The 27,440-nt window shown below is 45.2% G+C and overlaps 1 protein-coding gene across 15 annotated transcripts in view; it reads left to right on the plus strand.

The window, feature by feature from the left end:
* Positions 1 to 9,784: 9,784 nt before the first annotated feature.
* PTPRF (protein tyrosine phosphatase receptor type F) overlaps positions 9,785 to 27,440 on the plus strand; it is a 394,257-nt gene continuing 376,601 nt past the window's right edge. For 13 of the 15 annotated variants that reach the window (XM_052800805.1, XM_052800810.1, XM_052800817.1 and 10 more), the window contains exon 1: positions 10,054 to 10,183. The gene's annotated coding sequence lies outside the window, so the exon portion shown is untranslated. Of the gene's footprint in view, positions 9,923 to 10,053; positions 10,184 to 27,440 lie in introns of those variants that run through there. The other 2 variants (XM_052800806.1, XM_052800807.1) reach the window with 2 other exon arrangements.

Genomic DNA, 27,440 nt, shown 5'->3' on the forward strand with positions numbered 1-27,440 from the left:
GGGAAGGCTCAGGCTCTGCATCCTGCTGGGGAATTGGGATAGAGACTCGGGTAGGAACCGGGAGGAGAAGAGGGTGCTTGTTGCCACGGTTGGGATGGGGGGATTGCAACTGTTGCTACCGTGAGGGGCTGCCTCCCTGCTCAGAGACAGGGAAAACCGGAGGGTGGAGATGAATCTCTCTCTGGCATAGAGGTTCTCTCTCCTTTTCTCTCTCTGATGCAATGTATAAAAAGATGAAGTATATCCCCAATTCACCCCTGTGCTGGCTGTGCTGTGCCCCAATGGTAATGCAAAGCAGCTACCTGAATTTATAGCTGCTTTACACGGCCAGCGCAGAACGTAGCAACCAAAGCATGCAGTGCTTTCGGTCCTATGGCTAGAAGTATTGATATATGTTTTAACCTAGGGAAACCTTTTAAATTCAAAGTAGGCACAAAGCAATACCCTTTACATTAGGCTGTAATTTTACATATAATTTAGGCCAGCATAAACTATAACTGCTGCAGAAAGAAATGTCAGTTGTCCAACAGCAAAAGGATAAAGGAGCCCTGCCGTGGAAAGCAGCCCTGCCTTCCCACCACCACGGCTCTTCAGCCTAGCCCTTGCACACCTTCATCTTGTGCAGGTGCCAGCATATGCCAGGCTGCAAGGGAAAATGCATTGAGATTAAAACTTGCCCTTTTTTTGCCAGATCGGTTTTAATTCAGAACCATCCCCTGATTTGATTCATACTGCAGCCACTTCTATTAATGCAATGGAAAACGTCATATCAGGTAGGAATAAGATGACATGGATGCTTCTTTTGGTGGCGGGACCAGCTTTTTCTGGATTCAACTGTATGTGAAGGTCAGGTCTTAAAATACTGAGTGTGCCTGGCTATGCATGGAGATCCACCTCATCAGGAAAATGGGAAAAGGCTTGTCTCAGTGGCAGCTCTGATCTGCCCCAGATGCTGGGGAAGGTGGCAGTGTGTGGGAGGAAGACATGGAAAAGAACGGGCTCATCTTCCTCCCGGCTGCCTGCAGCAAATCCACACCCGACCACAGCAGATAAAGCTGGCTTGTCTCCCCTTCTTTGCAGTTTCATTTTTACCAGTTTCGATTCCTCTAAATCAATTCCTAAGACAGTATATGATGCTATGGCGTGCCACAGGAATGCCTAAAGGAACTTATTTGTACAACTTTTTTACAGATCATTTTGTCTCTTATGAGAGTGAGATTCTGAGTGGTGGTTTTATTTCTTCATCACCAAGATGAATTGTTTGAGAATTTAGGGTTCTTTACTTGCCTTTTAAAAATCACCTCATTTATTAGACCTCTCCTCCTGAACTCAGTTGTTCCTTTTCTTTTCCACTCAGAACCAGCTGGAGGATAGGGACAGCAGAAACTGACTCCATCATTTAAACCAAATATGAATGTGATGATCACACTATTTTCTTTCAAAGTCTGTTCTAAAGTGGAGCTCTTACTGTAATTAAAAATACAAAGTATAAATCAGAGAAAAACCCCTCATCTTCAAGAAGGTAGCTTCCTGCTAATATCCCATGGAATGAAAAGCAAGGAAAAAAAAAAAGAAAAAGGACTATAATTTGCCTGGTTTTGTGAATTTTGGGCGGGTACCTTGAACAGCATCAACAAAGATTTTGGAGAACCAGGAACACAGAACTGTTCAGACCAGCCCAATCCAGACACCCGTGTAGCCCCATGTCCTGCCATGACCAACAGCAGTTGATGCAGAGGAAGGTATAAAAACTGATGGGACACGTGTGGACTGCTCTGTTCTCAGCTTGACCTCTAATAGTTGAAGGCTGACTTGCACCCAAAACCAGAAGACAGAATACTGTTGGATGGTTTTAGTCATTAGATATGACAATGCCAAATATTCTTGGTATCAGAGGAATGTAGTGCAGAGATAACATAAAAATTGTGAAAATCTTCAACATATCAGCAGGGCACATTGAAGGGATGAAAGAATGAAGATTGCGGGTGACGCCCCCAGCCTCTCGGTCACAGGAAAATCTCACAAACTGAAACTTTACCCGAACAAAACAAAGACTCCAGCACAGCAGGCACAGCCCTCCTTCTTGGGAGAGAATGGGGAGAGAGAACAAATCACCCGAGCCTGACATGAGTCACATCACTTCATGCATGACTGAAAGGTGCTCAGATACTACAGCCATGAGCCCAGGCCAAGAACCTGCATAAAGAAAATCTGGCAAGTAATGTGCTAGAGCTGTTAAAAAGACTTGCAGGTGGGAAAATGTGGAGTAGAGAAGTAAGAGTGTGGGTGAGTTCAGTACCTCTGTTTTGAAGTTTGACTTGGAGGCAGTCTGAGCAAGGAGAGCTTGGAGGTACGGAGGGGATGGCCAGTCCCCAGGGCAGTGACTGAGCCCTGCAGGTGCTCAGCAGGGGAGTGCTTTGGGGGCTTTGTGTGTGTGTGTGCCTGTGTGTGCAGCAGGGAACAGGGATGGAGAGAGAAGAAAGCCATAGACAAGCCCAGAGAGCTGCTGAGACGAGGGTCAGCAGAAGGGAAAAGGCAGGCGAGGCTTGGTTTAGAGGAGGGCTGAGGAGGAAGACTTGCAGCTTTCCGTGGGGGCCGTGGTTCAGGCGAGAGACAGTCTGGAATGCCCAGCCAGCCCGTTTCATTTGCTGAACATGCCTAACCCTTCAGTTTTGGAGAAATGCCATCGCCAGGTGCTTTCAAAACAAACCCAAACACCACTCTGTAATGTTTGCAGAGTGACTATTGGAGCGAACTCTCCCACACTTTGAACAGCACTGCAGAAACCCTTTATTCCCAAATTTTAACAAAGTCTCTACTGTGTTTACAGCCTGTTCCTCACCCACTTTATTGCTCTTACTTAAACTTGCAGACAGTTGTCTTCAAAGTTGGGACACATTTTTCAGGAACAGGTTTCCACATCCATTGCTCTGAACACCTTAATGGGAATGGCGCTTAGAAAAGACACTGGTATTATCACCACAAAAGCAATTGTTATGCTGACGGGCTGCACCTTTCTGCTAGAATCATGATGGGAAGGTTAGTTAAATATAAACAAAATTTATTCCCTGAAATTCCAACCATCTTTAATAGGAAAAGCTATAACCTCCCTGATGTACAAAACAGCCCTTGCAGCTGATGTCTGAAGCCTGCACCTGTTATTCCAACAGAGGTGACCTCTGAAACAAGAAAGCCATTCTATATAAACACTAAGTTAAGTGACTTTCCCCGTGTCTCCTCAAATAACACCCAAATGTCTTTTCTTGTCAAAATCTTGCACTTGTCCCATAGTATACACAGTAAATCATGACAACCGGTGACTTATTTGAAGGCTGGAGCCCAAAGCAAGAGGTGTTGGTGCTGAAAGAAGTTTAACCAGTCACCAGCCTCTAAAATATTAAGCTATAAAATACAAATCTATTTTTACAAAAGCAGTTTTAAATGACCTGTCAAGACAGCTGGTCCCTGCTGGGTTCTTTTTTTTGGGGGTGGTAGAAGGAATGAATTAAAGGGAAATAAATAAATGAATTAGAGGATCATTTCAGTTTACTTCTATAATACTTGCATGTCCCGCAATAGGGTAGCAAAATTCTGAGAAGCATTGAAGTCCTGTTCAAGCTTATGAGATTAAGCGTCACGTATCCCTCATTCTGGCCTCTTCCCAGGCATGAATCCTGCCCTGTGAGCGCTGCAGGGATTAGTCCTGCAGACCAGAGGAGGAACGCCGCTCCATGGTGGTACTCACCACCGCAAGTGCTCATCACACCACGGTCACACTTTACATTGCTGCCACCTTCCCCAGGACTGTTCCCATGCTGTTCACACAGACCGGCCACTGCAACCTGGTCTCTGTGCAGAGCTCAGACGCTGAGCTTCACACTGAGAAATTTCACTGGTGGCTGTAAGAGGAGGAAGTAAAATTCAGCTGCAAAATTCTACTTCTGCCAAGTTCATGGCTGCCTGTCGCACTCCAGGCCAGCTCTGGCACCCGTAATACTTCAACCAGGAGATCCCAGCTTTCATGTACATAGCTGGGCAGGTCCCAAACCCCTTCTCTGTGCCCTTAGTGTAGAAGACTGGAGTGTCCAAATATTTCTGCTTGATTTCTTTGCAGACCTCAGCTGCAGAGCGGAGGGAGCTATACTAACTGTACTGTGTCCAAGGGCACCTGAGACCCTTCTGGGGCCAGTCTTGCCATTCGCACACAAAAGGCTGAGATTATCCGATGTGGGGGTAATACTTTATTCCCATCGCCTTTTCAGGACTACAGCTCTCAAACACTGAGGTAAGAATATGGGACTCTCCATTTATTGCACCTTGAAAATTTCAGGTCTGATCTTCCAAGTTAAAAAGAAAATTTGGTAAACAGCAATTTTTTCAGCTTCTTTGGGGATAAAAACATCAATTCAATACATTTGTCCTGTTTGCCTGTCATCTGTTGCAGCAGAGCCGTGGTCAGGGTGATCCTTCTCCCAGTTACACTTGCTGTATCTACTCTCTGAATTACCTTTCTATCTTAGGTGGCTGTTGTCAGACGGTGCTGCTGCACACAGAACCAAGGGCAGAATCCATCCTGCAATCAGACCCGAAGTCGACGATACCGTCAAAGAAAAGCCCTAGCTTTGCAATCCCACAAAATATTAAAAGCTGGTAAGAGGTGGAGTTCTCTGAGGGAGGAGCAGCCATTTGGGCAGAATAATTTTTGGTGCTGGGGAAGAGTATTTCGGGATACCTGCCTTGCTTTAAAATGAAACATTCAGCATTACTTCATCTGCTACTTGGTTGTGAGCTGAAAATTTGAGGTGGATTTCTATTACAGAAAGAGGGTGTGGAAAAGTTTAGTCAGCACAAAAGTTTAACCTCGCTAACAAGGTCTATAAATTTGCTACAAGGATAGGGATAAGGCAATGCCACTCCCTTTCCAGTCTCAATGCTTATAAGGACAAGCGTTTAATCAAAACCCACTCCTGTACACACAAGCTGCATTAGTGGCATTCTTCACCTTGTACTTACAACCCAACCTGAAGTTTCAAAACAAAATTGTTTTTAAGGTCTCTGAACACAGTCTCCAGCATTTTCTTATCTGCTTCATGGCTTCTTTTAAAATGCTTTCAACATGTTCTGAAAACTGAATATAAAAGTAGGCAGGACTAAAAATTAATATGCAAAAAAAACCCCCAAAAGATTGGGTTGAAATTTTGTTTCCAGAAGCTCCTGCTTTCACTGGTGTGAAAGCGAGGAGGGGAGCTCTCAGCCCCCAGACGGATTTTCTGACAAGGCTGAAATCAGCCGACAGCTTTGGTCCAATATCAGAAATCACTTCTCAACAGTTGTCAGAAAAAAAACCCAGCTTCTTCCCCAGAGCAAGTCCAAAAGCCCAGTCACTCTGCAAACCTGGGCCAGGCTGGTATTGCTGCCGCTGCCTGTCTTGAATCTGAGTGCAAATCCGACCCTTCCTTCCTAGGTTGCCATGCTCTGAAAGCTTGTGCTTTGAATTTTCTGCCCTGGGTTGCCATGCTCTGAAAGCTCCTACTTTGCATTTGCACCGGGCTATAAAAGCCCATGGGCACCGACCAGGCTTTCAAAACCGTTTGAGCCAACCTGTCCTCTGGCACATGGCACTGGGGCCGGCAGCTGATTTCATTTCACTGCTCTGCCACCAGCTCCTGTGCGACATTAGCTAAGTCAATTAGCTTCTGCGTGCATCTGTTTTTCATCTCTAAAAAGGGGACAGTAGTAATTTCCTACCTCACAGAAATCCTGTGAGGATAAATATATTAGCTTAGGAAGTGCTCAAATACTAGTGTGATTAGTGCTCCTTTCCATCTCTTTGACAGCCTGTATTTTGCAGCCTGGAAGCCTGTGGTCTGCCAAACCGTAAAGGATCGGAGCTGAAGACCACCAGAGCAAGTCTTGGACTGGCTGAGCAGAGATGTCATTGCAATGAAAGCCAGAAAAACACAGTTTCTCGGGGACCTGACAAGAATGGAAAGCTCACTGTATTTTGTATATTGTTTGCTTTAACTTACATTTTAGTCTTTCCATTACCATTCATTTAGGGTTAGAAAAGGACAGTAAGCTGATATTTCTGGGACTTGAACACATGGAGACCATGCTGCAAAGATAATTACTCATCTGTAAGTCTGCTTTTCTGAACAAGCGATTGCATTTTGGGAAGAGACTTCCGTGAGCCAATTGCCATAGTACTCCAGATTTTGGCCCTTAGCAGAAGTAGGAGGTAATTTCAATTTCAGTCTTGGTGACCAGCATTCCCAGAGCCTTCCTCTACCACATTTTATTCAGTCAAGAGCAGAAAACTTCTCCCATTTAATAATGCCCAAAATATATTTACACACCAGGAACAAATTGTCAGGTGGTGCTTTTTTTTGGTTTTGTTTTTTTCCAATGAACTTACCTTTCCCATTTAGTATGGGGAGAAGGGGGTAAATGAACTATGAGAATTTTTACTCATGTTCATGTACTTTCTAGGACCTCTAAGGCATCAATCAAGAGGGGAGCTTCACTGTGCTAAGTGCTGTGCAAAGCCACAGACAGAGAGAGCACATATTCTCGCCAGATCCGGTTGGGCAGCTGAGATGAATGATGCAGAAGGGGAAGGACACTTGTACCTACTTTCCAGAAAGGTAACCGAGAAACAGAAAACTTAGGGCCTTGGCCAGGAAACAGAAGCAAATACCACTTTAGCATCGTGACTGCACTTTTATTACAACACCGACTTTTATTTTTGCAGTCAAGTACAAGCTGTAGTAAAGCAAAATTAAGGGCAAGTTGTTATCCTCAGCTTAAAGATTCCCCAGTCCAGACAACCTAGTGCTGTGGATGAGGAAGCATCAGGGCTGTCTCTCTGAGGCTGCAGTTCCTTCAATTGGAGAAGAACAGAAACGGGCAACACAGATATTGTTTTTTTCTTTTTATTTGGGGCAAAACAGAGTATTCTAATAATCGTGTCTTACAAAGGAAATGAAAGAGTCTTGGGGGTAATATTGAAAAATGGTGGGCAGTCAGAGTCATGGCCATATGGTCCTCAAGCTGTGCTGTCAAGCAGATCTACAGATGGAGACGTATTATCTTACACGAGTACCAAGTTGAGCATTGCAGTAGGCACTTGTGAATCAGACCAGGAGACCTGACAATACAATTGACAATTACTATAAAATCAGGTGAGAAAAAGTCATCAGCAAGAATACTCCCTCAAAAAAAAAACCCAACAGTTGGAGAAAGGACAGGCTTCCGACAGGCTCTGCAGCTTACAGATTCAATCCAGAGCATTTAGCGAGTTTAGCAACACCTGAAATGAGAAAGGAAGTTGTTCTGACAAGTCTTAAAAAATTCAGAATTCCAGTCTTTTGATTTTATACCAATTTATTATGTTAAAGGCAAGCAAAACCCATCCCACAGTATGTATACGCTAGCTGGCTATCAAGTGGCACATACGACAAGACTATGGGTGTGTACATTTGCACTGAAGAGCTGGATCCAAGGGAAGGAAGAGCTACCAGGGAGCAGTGACCTCCAAATCAGGTACTGCAAATAGGCGCTGAGACTTTGCTTTCCAAAAAGCTTGCCACTGAAACAGCTGGGCAGGCTGGAGCCACGAGAGCTACCGAGATGACACAACGGGGTGCTATATATAAGCTGGTGGATCAGTCTCAGGGCTTTAGGACTCTTGTACACCTCCCTCCAGAATACAGCTCTCTGGAGACAACATACCAGTGTATCCTGTACTCAGCAAACTGCTGAAGTGGATGCCTTTGCTCTGAGGAACAGTGGGCCCCATGACTGCAAAGTCCTTGACAGGTAAAGGGCTGAGAAACCGGCCACCCCCATATTCAGCGGAGCACAAAGCACCACTGCCTATTGGGCTCACACTATTCATAGCCTTCCAAGATTTTACGTCATGGAGGCATGTGCACGGGGAATAACACAGAGTTTTCGGTGGTAGCTGTATGTGAAAACTCTTTGTTTTGTGATTCAGATGATTAATGGCTTACGCCCATGGGACAATCATTTACCTGCAAGTCTTGGCTAGAAGCTCCAGGGCATCAAAAGTTTATGAGGCAGCTCTGTGTCAGTCACGTGAATTCACATTTGCAAAGGTGTTTAGGAACCTGCACCTTTAGGTGTCTAAAAATATCTTAAAAAACTGTTCTGTAGATTGGCCCAACATTTCAGTGTCTCCACTCTAAAGTTCTCAAGCATTTGACAAGATGAGCAAAGGAGCAGTAAGCCACAAATCTTCCATTTTTCAAGCAAGCTTCGAAAACCTGTTGCTTCCACACAAAATGAACAGGGGTCAGGTTGACATGACCCACCTTAAACTTGCCAACATGGCCGCTGCGTGAGGTGGTGGAGCAGCTCCGGTGGCTCCGTGAATCCCTGCTCTGGAGTAGGGATCTCCCAACTTCCCCGTGGTCTTGCACTCCAGAGCATCCTGAAGCAGATCCAAATTTTAACACGGAGAGCGGAGCCCATGGGCACTTTGGCAGTGCTGCGTGGCACTCGGCCAGCACCACTTACTCTAAGCTCCGTGGCCTCGCTGTGTAATGCACAGAAGGGCCGTTTTGCAGCAACATTTGGATACCGAGTAGGAAGGAAAATATCCCCAGAATCAAAGGCTTTCGGTGCCAGAGCTTCCCGCCGTGGATGCGAGATCCCGCAGGGGTGCAAGACTGGCTTCAGGTGCTCAGTTTAGGGCAGAGGTGAGCAAGGCACAAGGGACCGGGCATCGTACTCAGGAGTGTGAAGCCCAGAGCTCCTCAGAGTGCTTGAGGCAACCGCACTGGGGCAGAGGAAGAACCCCTGCAAACTATTCGGCTCTTACCACCACTGTGGCTGAACGCATGAGAGGACAATGGCAAAAGATCCTCAAAGGAACACAGTTACCACGCACAAGGAGAAATCCTGGAGACCACAGAGGGGAAAAAAATTAACGTGCCTCGGGGAACGTGAGTGACCCCGGGGCAGCGTGCAGAGGAGAACGGCAGCAGGGCGAAACCGCCGAGTACCGTGGTGTTGCCCGCGCTGACGCAACCCCAGCTCCTAGGAAGGGTTGGGCAATGAGCCAAAGAGCACCAACACAATCGGTGCAGTTGACTAACTTAACCCTTCCGCTCTCTAAAAAGGCGGCAGAAAATTCCCTCAGTTTCCCTGTTTCTTAGTTCGGGGCCCCGGACGGGTAAGATGAAAGGACTGGAGTAATTAAGCGGCTGAAGCAGCCGCGTGCTCGATGACTGCATGGGCTGAAACAACTCCGAACGGCCACAACACGGTCCAACCGATCGCAAACCGCAACAGGTCTCAGCGTGGCGCTCACCCGCCGCCGCCACAGACGGGGAGACCCCACGGGTGGGTGGGGGGGCTCCGGTCTGCCTCTCGACGGGCGCTCCTTGCACCTACCGGTTCCACCTGCCGCCGGCGGCCCCCGGGGCCACCTCGGCTCTGACCGGCACGCAGCCGGCACAGCGACCCGGGGCTAAGAGCGGAGGGACCGGGCGCGGGCAAGGGCCGCCCCTCCGAGGCACGGCGGGGCCCCGGCCTTCCCCCGCGGGCCCTCGGGCTGCTGCCCCCGCGCCGGCGGGGGAGGGCGGCGGGGCGGCGCGGCGCGGGGCCCCCCGGCTGCCAGGCCCGGTCCTTCCGGCGGCGCCGCCAGAGCGTCCGCCCCGGGCCGCGGCCGCGCCCTCCCCCGCCCCGCCGGGCCGCCCCCCGCCCGCCCCCGCCCACACCTGGCCGGGGCGGGCCCTGCCCGCCGGCTGCGGGCCGACTCGGCGGGCAGGGCGGGCGGACGGCGGCGCAGCGCAGGCCGCGGCGGAGCGGAGCGGAGGGGAGCGGAGCGGAGCGGAGCGGGGCTCGGCTCGGCCGGGAGCGGGGCCGAGCGCGGCAGCCAGGGCCCAGCCCAGCCCAGGTGAGCCCGCGGGCGGCAGGTGGCGGCGCGGCGGCGGCGGTGGGGCGGGCTGGGCTGGCGGCGGGGCGGGCGCGGCGCGCGGCCCCGGCGGGGGCGGGCTGGCGGCGGGCGCGCGCGGAGCGCGGTCCCGCGCGGCGGCGGCGGCGGCTGAGGCTGAGGGAGCGGAGCGGAGCCGAGCCGCCGGGCGGTCGGTGGGGAGCGGAGCGGGTTCTCGCGCGGCGCCCGGAGGCAGCATGCGGGCGGCGGAGCCCCGGAGCCCCGGTAAGTGGCTCGGCTGCGGCGCCTTCCCCCCTCAGCCCCGCGCCCAGCTCCCGGCGCGGCGGGATCGTCTCCCGGGGAGCCGCCAAACTCCGCCGCCTGTTGAGCCCCGCGGATCGGCGCCCCCGAGCGCCGGCCCCGCCGCCCGCCTCGGCCCCGCCGCCGCCCCGGGTGCCCCGCGGGGGCCGCCGTGCGGTACCGGAGCCCCCCGCCCATCGGGGCCGCCACGCGGTGCCCGGCGGCCGCCGGCTGCGACCCGCGGGGCCTCCCCGGGGCGGCGGGGAGCAGCCAGGCACCTGCCGGCGCTGCGCCGCGGTGCCGGGGGCGCGGGGCTCGCCGCCGCGGCGTGACCTTCCCGGCGGGCTGCGGCGCTCGGGGCAGCCCCGGCAGGCGGTCCTCCCGCGGTGGGTTGGGGTGGGCGGGGGCAGGGGGGAAGTCGTGTCCCGCGGGGCGTCCCGGGCGCGGCGCCTCCGCCGTGAGGGAAGGCGCGGGGCGATCGGCAACGGCCCGAAGCGTTTCTCCGCGGCTGGCGCTGGCCGTTCCGCGCCGGGAGGAGGGAGGGCGCTGCAGCGGGGCGCGAGCCGGGCGGCGGGGGGCGGCAGATCGCGCCTTTTCTCCCCCCCCCGCCCGGTGGGGCGAGCCGAGCCGCCGCCTGGGAGAGCGCGGGGCCGCCGGGCGGCGTCGTCTTGGGTGGCGAGAACAAAGGGCCCCCGGCGGGAGCGGGCAGGGAGCTCCGCCGCTGCGCCCGGGTGCCAGCTCCCAAAAACGGCGGGGGGGGGGCGGGGGCGAGGGCAGGGCGTTCACCCCCTTCTTCCCCGCTCGCCCTCCCGGGGGAGCGCGGCTGCAGCCTTCCCGGGGCCAGCTCCTGCCCCGCAGCCGCCTCCGCAACCTGTTGGGCCGCCGCTCCGGTCGGGAGCCCCGAAGGGGTGCCCGGGGTGGGGGGGCGGGCGGGCATTCTCCCCCGCGGGACACGCGGGGGTGCCGGGCTGGCGCGGAGGGGGCTGGGGTGGGCGCAGGCAGCCTGCGGCGAGCGGGAGTTTAGGCTGAAGGCGAATGCTGCCAACGGGTGTGTTTGCCTTCCCGGTGGTTTCGGCACCCAGAAACTGTTTGAAGACCCAACTTCAAGCAGTTCAAATACCTGGCGTGAATTAAATTTAATGAAAGAAAGTATTTCCGCGCTGTTAAACAAAGATCTGTTCCCGCAGACCTCTTGTGTGGAAAAGATGTGCTCTGTTTCCAGGAGACTGACTGGGGCAGCTGTCTTAAAGCGTTTTGGAGTTTTGTATTTATTTTGGATGTAACCAAATGAAGCTGTATTGTCAGTATCGAATAAAATGTTTTCTTGTCACGTGTAGAATTGAGCTATAAAAAGTGATTTAGTCTGAAGATAACCGGATAATCAAAGCTTCACACATAAGTTATGTTGAATATTTGCTGGTTTAGAGATCTCTGAAGGCGGCTAACTTGAGCGGGGATGGTGAGCAAATAGAGTTTCCTCATGCTGCTTGTATAACCACCTTTGTTCGTTTTTCAAGGTAAATGTTAGAGAAATGACAAATTTAACTTGAGATTACTAGGGTCCTGTGCTACAACTGACTTACCCCCGTGTCTGGTTACTGGGTGATTGTTCAAAGCCTGTCCGTGTGGCTTTGAAAACAGCTTTTTAAATAAAGTCCATTGCACTCCTTACGATAATGCAGGAAATGCGTGGCCCATGAGAATCGTTTTATGGAGGGAGCAAGTGTACTTTAATCCTGATTTTATTATTTCTGCCGTGGTGGTTCGCTGTGGGGCTGAGGACGTAGGAGTAATAGATATCCGTACCTTGAAGCGCACGGTCAGCAGTCTGAACTTCGAAAGCAAGAAGTAAAATCTGTGTGGCAAAACAGCCGGTTTGTGATCTGAATGTGTGGTGGGTGACAGTGTTGGATTATTTAAGTTCTCAGTTTCTGGCTTTAACCGACCATCTTAACATGCAAGTTTCTTAGCCTACGTCACTGGCATGCGTCCTGGTCGTTGAAATAGGATGCAGCATGACCATACATGTGAAGGGGTTGAAACAGCTTATGGCCAAAGAGTTAATGCATCACTTCAGCTCAAGAGATTTTTATAATTCAGCTTAGTTACAAATATTGCCATCTGCCCTTTTCTTTGCATGTGCATGTCCATAAATATGTCTTGGATAAATACTGGTTGGGGCCATTAGCAAAATAGTAGAAGCCACAGACAACATTTTATTCTCATGCATGTTGCCAGTGAAAATGTCAGTTTCTAGAAAATCGAAGTAGAAGCTGTCCTACATTGTGTCTGCATTTGGTTGTGCGTTGAGAGGTATGCAGGTATTTTTAATTTTTTTTTTTTTTTTTTTTTTAAACAAAGTCCTGCTTTTGGGAACGTGAGATAACTGTCATTGGCAAAAGCAGAGAAAACAGTCAAAGCTTGTGATTATAAGGAGAAAGATCTAAGCTTGTGGGTAACGGAGAAGAAATGTTTTCCTCTTTGTGTCCACATAATGCAGGGCTGTGGGAAGATACGCTTAATGAGGATGATTATTGCTGTGGCTTTCCATAAATCCACTTGTAATGGAGGCTTTGTACAGTTACTTTTGAATCTGTACATTTAAAAACTGCAAATAGCGGTAATGGAGTTGGCTAATAGCAGACTGTCAAGTAAGTGCAATCCTTGTGATAATGTTCAGCCATAGATCTCCATTTAAGTATTACTTTTAAGCAGAAAATGTTTCTTGTAGGTCATAGTATATGCAATTGGGAGGAAAAAACCCACAGTTGTTGCTGCCTGTTCTTTAATCTTAACCAGCTAACTTTAATTGTGCAAAGGGTGCTTTTTCTCTCCAGCTTTTTATCAGCTAGCCGGAGATCTACAATTTGGTAGATCCATTTGATGTGAATTTAGATAGTAGAATGGAATAATAGTAATAACCAGCTTTAAAAAACTGACCGAAGAGGTCTACCCAAGCAGTAAACGTGTGGCTGTACACAAATTAAAGTTGGGACTTGCGCCTTTTGAAGAATTGCAGACTTCCCTATAAAGCATTGGAGTGAGCTGAATGCTACAAGGTGAGCGTCTGAGCTGATCTTGTTAGTAGTATTATCCAGGACAAACCTTTCTGTTTCAGTGTTTTTTTTTAAGTGCCTCTTAGAAGCCAGGGTTGAGAGTTAAATTACTCATGTCTGTTTAGCCACTTAAAAATAAAAGGTGAAGGTAAGACAGTAGGGAAAATTTTTAATGTGTTAAAAATTAAATCTTACCCTAGTACAGAAGGATGTAAAATCACCTATTATTTTCAAGTAAAGCACTCGTAATAGCTACTGGATGTTTTATATAGTGTTTTGAATGAATGCAGTTTTAACTTATGTAGCTAAGAAACAGCTTTTGAAGAAATCTGACATGTTAGTTGCTTATGTTTGTGTTTGGAAGAATTCATTGAGAAGTATTTGTGATGCTCACCATTATTGCTTACTCTCCTTTAAAAGCAATGCCTTGACTTTAATCTTTCATACAATTTGTGAGGGCTCCTTATGTGGATTTCCTTTTGCTCAAAATCTGACCATAAAAGTAAGCTTTGTTTCTACAGATCTTAGTGCAGTGTTCAAATCCAAAATGTATGCTTCCTTTCCAGTAAAAACTTATAATTACATGGGGTGGTAGCTAACTGGAAAGTATTGCAAAACATATGTGAGAATACTGTCGTACAAACTCTAAAACTGACGAATGACTCACTGCACCAGTGCTATATCAAATTCTATCTATATACAAGGTTTAAATGACAAGTTTACTTTAGGCAGGGAATATGCAATTTTCTTCTACTCTTTCTTCATCTAATGTCAAGTCAGCTTAATGAAATGGTACATGTGGGCATACAGGAGGCACCAGTTGTAGAGCTTTAATGAGCAAAGGGAACAAGCATTGCTTGGCTCTATTTGTGAAGATGATAGAGATGTAACTACTCTGTATATTAAAAACCAAGTTCATGGTACTGATGCATGTCTTGAGACATTTGTTTCTTTTAATGTACCTCATCATGAGTTGTTTATGTACATTTACTAACGTTTGTTCTTTTTTTGTTTTCTATAGGAGAGGGTACTTATTTTTTTAGCAGTATACGCATTCACCTTTACATATTTGTATTAGTTGAGTTTCTAACTACCATTTCAGAATTTTGGCAATATTTTTGTGAATATAAAATTCAGGTCACTGCCAAAATGAAAATGGGATGATGTTCAGCATGGGAAAGGGGCCCATGATTGTAGGTTGAAGAGAGGAGAAGACCTCTTTCCGCTGCAACAACACAGGTTTTATTTGTGCCTTTGAGTTTGTGATTGTGATTTATTATGAGAAGCTTCATAGAGCATTGGAGAGCCTCCTCCGCCCCAAAACCCAGGACGTATAAACAGGCAGTAGCATCCTGGAGCTGGGAGGAGGGCAGGGAAGAGGAGGACAGAGAAGACAGTGGAGTGGAGGTATCAGGTCTTGTGCTGTTACGTTTTGTGTGTCTCACCTGTATGTCTGTGGATGCCGGGGTGCCTGAGAAAACCTAGCCTGCAAAGCTAAGGAACCCAGTATCCACTCAACCCTAGGTGGAAGACTTTAAACTCTTCACAACCTCTTCTTTTAATTTCTAATTTAGCCATAATCCATTCTGCCACAAAGCCTGTTCCTTCTGCTCTGTGTTAATCGTCTTCTTTCTGGGCTGTGGGGAAGATGTAGTGCATGTCCTTGGTCTGCCTTGGGTTGTTCATGAGAGCTGTAGTGACCAGTGCCTGCAAGTGTTTTTACTGTCTGTAGGAAGGTCACAGCCTCCTCGGGCTGTGAAAGGAGGCCAAGGAAGGGAAGCTGGAGCACTTGCTATTTAATGTCAGTGTGCACACAGTGTATATACACCTATGCTGTACTGGAAAAAAAAAAAAGGATGAAATGGGTCTTGCTCTTTCAAGGACTCTACCTGAGAACTTTTCTAAAGATCAAAAATATGGTGATAAGTTAGGGATTTTGGAGCAGAAGATGGAAGCAATGTATATAAAAAGCCGGGTTGAGAGCAAAATTGACAAAAGCTCTCCTGATACCTGGGCTCGGTACTCGGAGGAATTAGCTCTGTTTGGATGCTTTCGTTAAGTGCAATCCACTGTGTAGCAGAAATACAGCGATACCGTTAATCTGGGAAGGGATAGGGTTGTCCCACTCTTATTCTTGTCCTTCAGCAGGCATAGAAGCTTCCAGTTTACAACCTGCCCAAAAGACATTTATTTCTTGGCACAAAATTTCAGCTGCAGCTGGGTAAGTACTTTCTTCCAGCCTTACTGAGAAAGAGAGGAATTATTTAGGTTGGCACAAGAAGTTTATAGTTCGGAGTTGTCAGATGAAATTGAACAGAGAAAAAAATGTGAAGGCTGGGCATGTGGCATTGCTCTTTCAAAAGCAGTGCTGGAAATCCCATCATCACTTGAAACCAAACAAAACATGCATGTGCTTGACCGTGGCAAGGAATCTGTTGGCTTCATAGGCCTCTCTTCCTTATTATTTTTTTTTCCTGCAAGTGTAGTGTTTGACACTGAATTGCATGTGTGTCTACAAAGGATAACATCTGTTCTATTTTATGAGATCCACATAGTGTGGTTGCTTTTTAATCCCTCCAGTGTATGGATTCTTCTGTTGTGTGTCATCCTTGCGGCTGAAGGCAGCCAGGCAGTTGAGCTTTGTAGTGTCTCTTCTCTCTTCAGGAGAAGGAAGTTATTCATGGGATGATACTTGGTTCTTCAGTTGGATTTCATCACAAAATTAGATCTTACAGTGTTTTGGAAAAGCCATTATTTTTCCAGAGGGTTTTGTGAGTAGGGATGGAAGAGGGACGATTGTGTGGCGCTCTTTCTGGAGGAGTTTTCGTAATTGTTATATCAATAGGTTAGATTTTCTGTACCAACCTAGATGTATTTTGATAGGATTGTTAATTGGGAAAGTAAATTAGATCTGAGAAGTATGAAAACGGCTAGTCTAGTGTTTAGATTTTAGGGTATATATGTAAAAATAATTTTTTTTTTTTTCTTGGCAGATAATTGTGCTTCTGATCTTTTACCTTGAAGGAGAACCATAGAAGTGGTAAAGAGGATCCTTTTGGACACTGTGTGTTAAGAATGTGTTGAGGTGTACATGGAAGACATGAGATGGGGGGAGGGAAGAGGAAAAAGTGGCCTGTTGTTTTTGGATGGAGTTGTTGCCTTTTTATAAAGTACCATTTTCTTCAAATACAAAGGAGTTATGTTTATTTATATCATATTAAGTGTCCTGGTTTTGGCTGGGATAGAGTTAATTTTCTTCCTAGTAGCTGGTACAGTGTGTTTTGGATTTAGTGTGAGAATAATGTTGATAACACACTGATGTTTTAGTTGTTGCTAAGTAGCGATTATCCTAAGTTAAGGATTTTTCAGTTTCCCATGCTCTGCCAGCAAGCAGGTGTACAAGAAGCTGGGAGGCAGCATGGCCAGGCCAGCTGACCTGAACTAGCCAAAGGGATGTTCCATACCGTAGAATGTCATGCTCAGGATATAAACTGGGGGGAGTTGGCCAGGAGAGGCGGATCGCTGCTTGGGCATCAGTCAGCAGGTGGTGAGCAATTGCATTGTGCATCACTTGTATTTTCTTGGGTCTAATTTATCTCTTTTTGTTATATTCCTTTTCATTACAATTATTATTATTGTTATTATATTTTTATTATTATTGTTATTAGTATATTTTATTTTAGTTATTAAACTGTTCTCATCTCAACCCTCAAATTTTACCTTTTCCCTTCTGATTCTCTCCCTCATCCCACTGGGTGGGGGGGAGTGAGCAAGCGGCTGTGTGGTGCTTAGTTGCTGGCTGGGGTTAAACCACGACATTAAGTAACATTTGTTTTACCAAATTTGATCAAAGGTTTAGTTGTTGCAGAATCAATAATAATTCTCTTATCTTAAGGAAAAACCTGTAGTTTATGAACGTACTGTCCATTGTATTTTAACTACTTGTAATACAGAATTTGCAAGATTACACAAATGGACTAGAAGATGCACGCAAAATCCAATAATACATTTTCCATGTCAAAGTTCAGTGAAATATGAAACATAATTACCATAAACAATGAAAATTAGCCTCTTAAACGTATGAACTAGAAGGCATGGAAATAATTTTGTAATATATATTCTCACTGGTTTTGTTGAGACTGTTCTTGGGCACCACTAAAATTCCTTTACAGTCTTATGTATTCTAGTCTCTGTGTTATTATGTGGTAAAAAACTGTACTCGTAAACTTGTGTTTAACCTGAGGGGGAAGTGTACATTTTTGAACATGCATTTTAGATAGACTGTCTCCTCACTATAGCCTTGTTCATAGGTAGCTTCCAATTAATAAAGTGCAGACTGGAAGACTTACACCTAGGGAGACAAGTATTTTGAGCAGATTGTAGAGTTACTGCTTTAATTCTGCCTCTTGACATGAAGGTAGAATTATAAACTTTTGGAGGAAAGTTTGTCACCTTCAATATACTTGCGAGATGGAAGTCTATTGCTAACAGAGCTTCTGCTTTTGTTGGTTTGAGTTTTCTCTGGATTCTGCTACATCTTTGGAGCCTGTAAAACTACACTTTTTGCTGTGGGTGTAGTGTTAAGGTAGAGTACCTGTTCGAGGGCTTTTGGCTCAAAAAAAGCGTTTTAGAAGAGCGCTTCCATTAATGTAATTTCCTGAGGTTTCCCGTTGCAGGGGGTTCATTTTGGCACACGTCAGTAGGTGCCGGATCCTACTTCTTAACCCAGACAGGTCAAGACAGGGAGAGCTTGTGGAAGCCTGTAGCATGGCCATGGTTTTAGCTGCTTTTTTGGGGGTTGATGCAAAGCGTAGCTTTCTGTTATTTGTAGCTGGATTTTGGATGAGACCAAAGCAACTGTGGGCTCTCAGTGCCCCCGTGTTCGAGTGGGCAGGTACTGTCCTTTGCACAGAGATGTCTACCTCCTGACAGTGAGCATCGCACTTTGTTTTTCTTCTGTTGCTGCTGACTTCCTTGGCTGTCTGGGTCTGCAGCCGAGGCCACGATGGCAAGGGGCACCTCTCACCTCTGCGCAGGAGAAATGCAGAGAAGTGTAACATGTATGCCTCGGTGATAAAACTCCAGCAGCTCTATAGGAGCAAGCTGTTACTTCTGATAATTGTGCTGGGCTCTTACTAGGTTTCTTACCTGAAGCTTTTTCTTTGTAAACAACATAATAAGTGTGCTGCTATACTACCTCTGTGCCAATCTCTTGCTTATGCCTGTAGAAGGAATAAGGAGCATAATTAATTATAAGAAGAAAGAGTTCTGAAGGGTTACGTGGCAGCAGGCTGTCATGCTCTTCTAGTGATCCCCCACCCCAGTGTCAGAAAACTGGGCATTCTTTAAGAGCAGTATTTTAAAGAGTGATCAAAGGCTTCTTCACTGGCCAAAACCGTCTAGATAGATGGGCAAGCGTTTGTCTTAAAATGACTTGCACAGAATTAGTGGGATCAGCAACTTGACTGCAGAGACGAAAAACATTTTTAATGCAGTAGAAATTGTGACTTGTGCTTGCTTAGATCATTAGGTGTTCAGGGCAGGCACCATGAATTGTATGGTGTTGAATACATTGCACAGCAGTTACCTTACTGGAAAGCATTTGTAAATGTAAGTTTGAATTAAAAGACTTACCAAAGTTTAGTGAGGGGGGAAAAAAAAAAAAAAAAAGACTTGTGCTTTGAAGACCAGTGAATTTTTGATGCCCTTAAACATTGTCTACAAGGAGCAGGTGAGGAATCTCCTGACCTCCTGTTTTTTTCTTTTTTTTTTTTTTTTTTCTTCTTTGAGCTGATACCTCTATTGTATGTTGGTTTTGGATGTTATGAGAATTCAGGTGTTCTGGTTTTGGTGTTTAGGTGGTAGGGTGGGCTGACACAACTGTGTAGGTTATAAATGGAGGATGAGCTCTCTGATACTGGCTTTCTTCATATCTGAAGTGAGTTAACAGCCTCTTGGATTCTAGTTGCACAGTGTAATTAAAATAAACACTATAATGCTAATCATTTATGTATTTTTGCCTGTGGGTGAAGTTTTAAATTAGAAGTAGCTATACTTTGGTGGAAGTGGATTTTTTTTTATTATTATTATTATAATAATGTTGCCTGTTTCCAGTCTGGTAATATTTCTGTGAGAGTGCATAAAAAATATTGCTAGGCAGATTTGTTTTTGTTTTTTATTACCTAATTGTATATTCTAGTAACAATGTAATTATTGCTTTTAACAAAAACTGTCTGACTTGAGTGTTTTAATTCCATCAGACTCAAGCAGTCACTGATGAGGTGATAAATGATAGGTTATACGTAGAAGTGGATTTGCAATTATTTGCTGCTTTGGGAAAAAAAAAAAAACAAGCCCACAACAATGTTTTGTTTCTGTCCAATGACTAATGTTGAAAATCAAAGCGGCACACCAGATGTTTTTTCTAATGACTGTGGTTCAAGGTTTCTTTTGTACAGAGGGGGGTTTTGACTCAGTTCATCTCTTGGCTTTGAAGTTTCTCTCGCTTGTTAATGCAGCACTCTTCTAAATCTCTTGCTCTGGACTTCTCTGTGGACGGGTTTTATGGAAGAGCTCCTTTCCCAACCTTCGTGTGTCTCGCAGCTCCCAGTTCATCAGGAAGTGGAGGGGCAATGGTATTTTTACAGTGTGGGCTGAGCACTTCCATTCACTTGTGTTTATTTCATAGAATTAAAACAAGAGTAAGTGTTTCGCTTTATTTGTTGATGTCTGATTAGGAATTAGTGGAAGAAACTGAATCGCTGGTGTGATTAACGGTAGGTTTTGTTTCCGATGTATGAAAGGACTCATTGTCTGAGGCTTTTCCTCCATCGAGCTCTGCCTAATCCTGCTGAAATCATGCTAACGACAGCAGCGCTTGAGGCTCCTCGTCTCGTTTTCCTGTGTACTTCATCATACAGCTGGAAAAATTTCCTCTTCCAAGGGATGGCTGCTTCTTGTGCCGAATCTGCTGTCACATTGTAGGGGCCTTGCTAACAAGGTGGGCATTAGTTTGGGAGTTCTAGGGGGGAGAGGGTGGTTAATCTGAAATCTGCAAACTGATCTAATTTATGCTACATTTGGGTTTTGAGTCTGGGCCTGATGGTTTTGTTAACACTGTCGATCACCTACCTCTTTGCAGCTCTGGCTGAAATAGGTGAGCTGCCTCATTCTAACTTTTAATTCCTCCCAAATTTTTGTTAGATCAACTTTGTGTAATTGCTGATGTAGTACTTCTGCAGGGAGGAACTGTAAAATTGCTCAGTGTATGTTTTCAAAAGCAATTTTATAAGTTCGAGGTTTGTAGAAATGAAGACATTTCTAAAGTATGGCAAGAAATTATAGTAGACACGACTATTTCTCTTTCAGAAAAACCCTGGAAGAAATACAATACCCCACCCCACGAACACTAGCCTTTCTCTTCCTCTGAATCAGGTTGTTATTCCAAGGTCTCAGAGTGATTTAAAAATATAAAATAAACTCCCCTGAGGAATCTATTAAAAATTATTTGGTTCACTGAACATTCAGTGCATGTTCAGTCTTGGAATCCATTACATGCCTGTAGAAAGACTTTAAAAATCCTCTCCGATGAAGTTGGTCTGAGTTGTGTCCCTTTGGCAGGTGAGTGTGAGGGTATTTCATTGCTTTATTTTCAAAACAGAAGTGTGGGGAATTAATATTGATTTTTATTATAGCTGTCTGCTAGTGCCATTGTATCTAGGGGTCGTATGTCAGCTCTGCTTTTGTAGTGGCAGCTTTCTCTGTTCCTTTAGTTGAAGTCTGTAGTTGTGGAGCTCTGGAAATAATTGGGAAAATGCTGGCTTTTTCCTTTGAATTCAATTTATGAAGCTTTATTAACTAGAATTAAATTCTTATCAGGTTGAAATGGTGCATAAATTCTTGTTGAATGGAGACAAATGCTATCAGAAATCGGTGAAACTAAGCTATATTTTAATCCTAGATTTATTTTCATTTCCATTGTTGTACATTGAAAACACTGCATCATCTACTTTGTCCATCCTTATTGGTGTTTTCTTGTTCTGATAATTTTTAATGGGTAAGTCTGGGAGAGATAACGTGTTAGATTCCCACTTACGGTACAGTTGCATGCTGTGACATAGGTTATATTTCCAGGTACCTGGTCTAGGTGTTGTCAGTTCCCATCAGCGCGTGCTGCCTTTGTGTGCTGAAGAGAGTTGTCATGTTATTCAGCAAAATTACTTCTTTTGGAAGAAGTTTCCCGTGTTTTCAGCTCATGATGGAGAACTGTGATGTCTGCTTTGTTGGTTTTTGTATGCAAATACTCATAGTCGCTCAGAGCTCGGTAGTTTTTCAGAGCCTAAAGTCAGGTAAAGATTTAAAGAAAACACAAATAATGGGCAATCCCTCCAGATATGCAAGTTTATTTGATTAACCAACCTGACCCGCGGCATTTGAGAGCAGTTAAATATTTGGACAGTCAGCAGTCCTGTTAGTCATGTTTCATTAGGTGATGGCCTCCTCCATTTTGAGTTTACTCTGTTTTGCTGCTGTTGCCAAGTCTTGTGCGATCTTGAAAGCGAACCGTGCATGGGGGACACGGCGGATGCTTTTGGGGGTGTTGCTGAACCAGGCTCCCAGGAAGAGCTGGTGATGCATGTTGCTGCAACAGCATCATCTGCAGTGGGTAGGGATTTGGAGCCAAAGGAGAAAATTGTTAATTGCGGATTGTCAACACCATAAAGGTTAGCTGGTAGATAAAGTTACTAGCCTAAGCAGAAATAGCAACGCTGCCCTGAGAAGTGTAAAAGACTTGTCAAAACCTAATCTAATCTCTTGCATTAACTGTACATTGCAATAATGAATAAATGAAATTCCAGCAAGCTGAGATGGTCCAATTTTAATAACTTTTCAAAAAATCAAAATGAAGTATTGCACTGAAAGAGGCATATCACAGTTATCCAAATTCCTTTCTACAGAATCGTTTTTAATTTTATGCGAGCCTACGCTAATGGTTTAAAAACTCATTTGTCTCCTTGTCAGCAGCTTGACCAGTATTTTAATACGAAAGACATGGTTTTATCTTGAACCGGTCTTGTTTTTTCGAAGGGCGTTGCAGCCAGCTGGAAAATTGTTTGACTTTTTAACTGCTGTGGTTTTGATGCAGCGTCTACTGTAAGAAAGTAAAATTTATGTAAAACCAGTGACGCTTTCAATTGTCGTATTTCCATTTAGATTCAAGGGGAGGGGAGCAGGTGTGTATGCTGAAGCATTCGGTCTTGCCTGTTTTCTGAAGATCTGTGGTAACTCTCTGTATTATGACTAGGAAAAATTCCTATCCTCGCAAAAATCTGAGGATTTTCCTCAGAATAGGAAATAGCTGCTGCAATTTCAATTTGGTGCATTTCTGGATGCATTGCTGAAGCTGTTCTGGTAGAAATATGGCTAGTAATTTTTATGGGAGAAAAAGCTAGTACAAAAAAAACCCCAAACCTCTTGGGATTCAAATGTGATTTTAAAAATGCTGATAGTACCTTTTTGTCTATTCTGGCAAGAAAAGAGAATGATTATAATGTGTTTTCATCATACAGGTTTTGTGAGTGACTAGACGGGATTCAGCTCTGAATTCCTGACTTTGGAGTGTCCGAATTGTGCATAATTAACTTAAAAGTCAGTTTTTGGAGTCTCAAATGTTTCACAGGAAGATTAATGAGAAATTTAGTGTAATGTACTACTCTCTTTCAGTATGGTTTTCTCACCTGAAATTACTGAGTTATAAATATTTTAAATCAAATGGTTCTTAAACTTTGATTCTGAAATGAGCTATGAACAAGTACTCTCCTGTATTTGTGGTCTCAGAGTGAAAAATGTTTTGATTAGTAGAGCCACTACATTGGTTTTTATGGTAGTTTGCTGTGACACAAATGTAGTTTCTAGGTGTGCTTAAAAGGTGTAGGTTTGGCAGACTTTCTGCTGTATCTTTTCACCTAATTGCTTTATGGGTTTGCATATAATCTTGTTAATGAAATTGTTTTTGCATGATTGCTAAAGCATCTCTGAACGGGTAAAAAGTGCTTTTTATGGACCAAAGTGTTCGTGGTTTGGTATCAGTTGTGTGGGGGGTGTTGGAGTGTTGGGTGCTGCTGTTAGAGGAGGGCAGCGCGGTGTTGCTCTGCGCCCACCTGGGGAAATGTGGTTGTCTGAGCCACTGGAAAGGAAAACAAAATAGTTTGACTTGGTGTGAAATAACTTGCACCACTTGATTTTGCAGTGCTGTCTTTTGTGTGTGTCTATGTGAGGAGCAAATGTGCTTGCAGGGTGGCTTTCTCTGTTAATGGTGATGGAGGGCTTTGCGTTCTCGCTTTAGTCGGGTTGCAGAGCTGTTGGAGGAGATGATGCTGGGTGTTCATCAGGTTGTCACACTACCTTCTGACACTGTGAGACCTTCTCAAAAGGGTTCTCTTGCTATAACCAGTGTGGGTAAGTGGAAACGAATGAATTCAGAGGAGGTTTAAGGTAAAGGCAAGTGTCACGGTGAAGGTAATTCCAGGAGACCAATCGAGCCTGGCAGCCATGGGCTCAGTTTTCCGAGCGCTGGCCGTGACCTTGGATGTGCACGAGAGCTACTGATGGGTGACAGAAATCCTGTGTGGATGCGTGGCCTCTCGCTTTGTTTAATAGCGGATTTTTTTGTTTTCTTTTTCGAGGAGGGACGGAGAAGACGCCGAGAGTTCCCAGCTACAACGCTTTTCAGATCCTTATTTGAAAGTGTTTTAAACAAGGGACATCAGAAGCTGAGATACAAAGCAACCTTTTGAAGTTAAAAGTGGGTCTGCATGGAAATGAACTGCTTGTCTGTGAAAAGAGTCAAGTGTGAAAGGATAGGATGGTTTCACTAAATGAATTTGATAGTCTGAATAAGTGTGGCAAGGCAGAGAGGAGAATCTGGAAAGGTCAGGACTGAGCATGTGACTCTAGATGAGGCAGTGGAAAGACATGAAAGGAATTGAGTGGAAATGCCTTGGTTTACTTTTTTTTTTTACTTAGAAGTGATTTATTTATTTTGGTGAAGGTGGTCATAAGAAGGGAACTTTAGAAGCTTGCCGCGGAGAAGTGGGGAATCTGATTCCTTTGGGATCTTGTACCTTTCTCATTCAACTTTTTGTGTGGTTTCAAATAGCTAAAAGATCAAAGCCCAAAGGAACTCCTTGTTACGTGTGCATTCATAGGACTGCTCTATCCTCCTACGCACTCTCTGCAGTTGAGTGCTTCAGCAGCTTTTTGTCCCGAGTACAGGATTTCTTATTATTGCAAGCTCATTTTCAGAGATCCATGTAACTTCCAGATTTTAACTCAAATAATTTGTGACATGTTTTCTAGGTCCCTGATACTGCTGAAAAGGATAAAATGTGTGATATCTGCATTCAGTGTAGATAAATGTGAGATGATTTGCATTGGTAGCAGGAAACTGTCCGAACTGTTTGTACAAAGTGATGGACTCCAGGTTGACTGTCACCACTCGGGGTGGGATCTTGAGATCAACAGTAGTTCCATCAAACTGTCAGCTCTGTGCTTAGTAGTGATCAAAGAAAGCATATCAAATCTTACGAAATGCTATGAAGAGAGTAAAGAATAAGATACAGAGCGTTATTATGCCATGTCTAAATCCATGGTTTGTCCATACGTTCAGCACTGTTTCATCTCCCCTTCCTTTCGTCTCGGGAAGAATAGAGTAGCTAGAAGAAGTGTGGAGAAACGCAACGCGAGTCATTAGAGATCTGGAATGGCTTGCATGTGACAGATGACTGGGAAAGGGGTGGTTGAAGAAGGATGCAATGGAGGTCTGTGAAATCATGAGTAGCTTGAAGATGGTTTGGCTATTTCATCTCCCAGCATAAGAGCAGTGGAAAGTCAACTGAACTTTGTAGGAGCTAGGTTCAGACCCTAGCAGGAGGAAGCGGTTCTTCATGCAGGGGTGGTAAGCCTGTGGAACTCCTGGAAAAGGTCTTCCGGGGACTGTGGAGTGGACAAATCATGCCAGTCTTAAGGAAATCCCTACCAGTGAAAGTATTGAAGGCTACAGAGGTGCTTGGGGGAAGTGCAGATGTGCTCGTCCTTTCTCGCTCTTCTCTAGCCCTGTGCTTACAGGCTGTGTTGGAGACAAGGTATTAGGCTAGCAGGACCAGTGGTGTGACCCAGCACATCCGTTTTTACGTTTGTGTCCTGTGCTTTGCCATGAACTCCATAAACTTTGTGTCCCCAGTTTGCTTAACACAGGGCAAGCCCTCTGCAGTAAAGCCTTTTCTGTGGAACTTATTTTCTTGAGCAAGAGCAATGAGTAGATAAGCTGCAGCTGGCAAAAGCTGAAAGCAAGAAGGGGGAGTTGCTGCTTTCCCGTTCCTGTTCCCAGTTGCTGTGGCTTACCTTATGCTATTTTGGTGTTCGGTCATTTCACTGAAGCAGCAGAAAAATAACTTCACGGGGGAGGGGAAGAGCTGAATAGCTTTCTGCTGCTTAGTGGATTAATAGGTGCAGCGGATGCCCAAGGGGATGGATGGATCTGCACAGCCTAAGAGAAGGCAGCGAGGCATTCTGCTTTTTACCACTAGCAACCCATGAGATAACTCAGATGTCTCAGGGCACAGCCCACCCATTTTCCAGCTGCACAGTCTTGCCTTGCTTACACTGACTTTGGTGATTGTTAAAGCAACTTGTGGAAGGCTACAGCTCAGTAATATGAAATAAAACTATCAAATTCTGCTGCAATCTTTACAGTTTTTGGCAAGCTTAAGCAGATCAGAAATGGTGCTTAAGTAGGGCTCCATGCCACCATCAGGTGAATGGCAGCAGTGCCCAAACAGGCATGAGCAGTCCCTTTTGCAGCGGTGGTAACCTCCCTTGCAAAACCAGACTGCTGCTGATGTAGGTGTGGAGCTGCCTCCCACAACGTGATAGAGACTGCGACTTTCCTTGCTGTCCGAAATGCATAAGCAGTGTCATTACCTGCCCTTGTAAACTTGGGGTGCTCTGGAGTGAAGAGGGCACCCAAGTGTGCAGGTGAGCAGAAGTTATTTACTTACTTTTGCATTGAGGGAAGGATTAGGAAGTGTTTTCCAAAAGCAGCTTGAGAAAGGGAAGGTTGTGGGAATTAGATCTGGAGCAGAGTTTCTTCCTTAGTGTCTGTGGGTGATAGCATGGAGATGTTGCTTGCCCTGGGAACAGCAAGAAGCTAGTTCTTCTGCTTCTGTGAAAGTGAATTGTTTTCTGTTCTGTTAGAATGAGTGCTTTTGTGTACAAAATGCTGATCAAGGTCTTAACACTTTATTAATGTGTGCAAAAGAGCAATGTTTGCAAATGTGCCTGTTTGTTTTAAAAACAGATGGATCGTGCCTTATGCCTCCTCCTTTTGACATCAGACACCCTGAAAGGCTGTGAGTAGCTGTGATCTTCGGAGCTTTTTATTTTTATTGGTTAAGAAGCAAAAAAAGGCCACTATACAAAATGAAAAAGAGATCTGCTTTTAGTTGAAGGGAGTTACCTTGTGAATGTCACAGACACCTATGAGCAATAATGGTAGAGGATAAAGATTTGTGTTTGAATTCTTCGAAGAGATCTAACACTTGAGATTGGTGGAAAAAATGTGTTTACTTTTAAAAAATATAGTACAATATTAATGACTTCCAACTATTCTGCAAATATCATCATCTTTCTAGGTAGATCTTTCTACCTTACCTGTTTCAAAAGAGATTTACTCTACTGCTTCTGTCTAGTGCTACATGTCAAAATAATTTTTCTTTCATGGACAAGCCAGCAAAATGTCACATAGACTTTTTTCCATTATCATTTTAGTATGGGCAGGTCAGCAGCACTTTCTACAGGACTAGAAAATTTCTGTGCTTTTGCAAGGCTGTGTAAATAGGCATATCTGTGGCCTACTTTTCAACACTTCTGTAGTGTTTTAGATTCTCACAGACTTAGATTTTGTTTTTTTCAGAAAGCTTTACAATTAATTTTTAAAACAGTGCTAATTCAGTGTGTCTAACTAGCTGAAGATCATTAATAGCTTCTCTATTCAGTACAGTTGTGCAGTAAAGCTCCTTCTGGAGTGATGCTATTAAATAATTCACTTATTTTCCTCAACTTCTTTTTCTAGTGGCCTAGCTTTTAACATCTCTACTAAAATGTTGTTTGAAATCCTAATCTTATTT

The sequence above is a fragment of the Harpia harpyja genome, chromosome 11, assembly GCF_026419915.1.
Source record: "Harpia harpyja isolate bHarHar1 chromosome 11, bHarHar1 primary haplotype, whole genome shotgun sequence".
Taxonomy (NCBI): Eukaryota; Metazoa; Chordata; class Aves; order Accipitriformes; family Accipitridae; genus Harpia; species Harpia harpyja.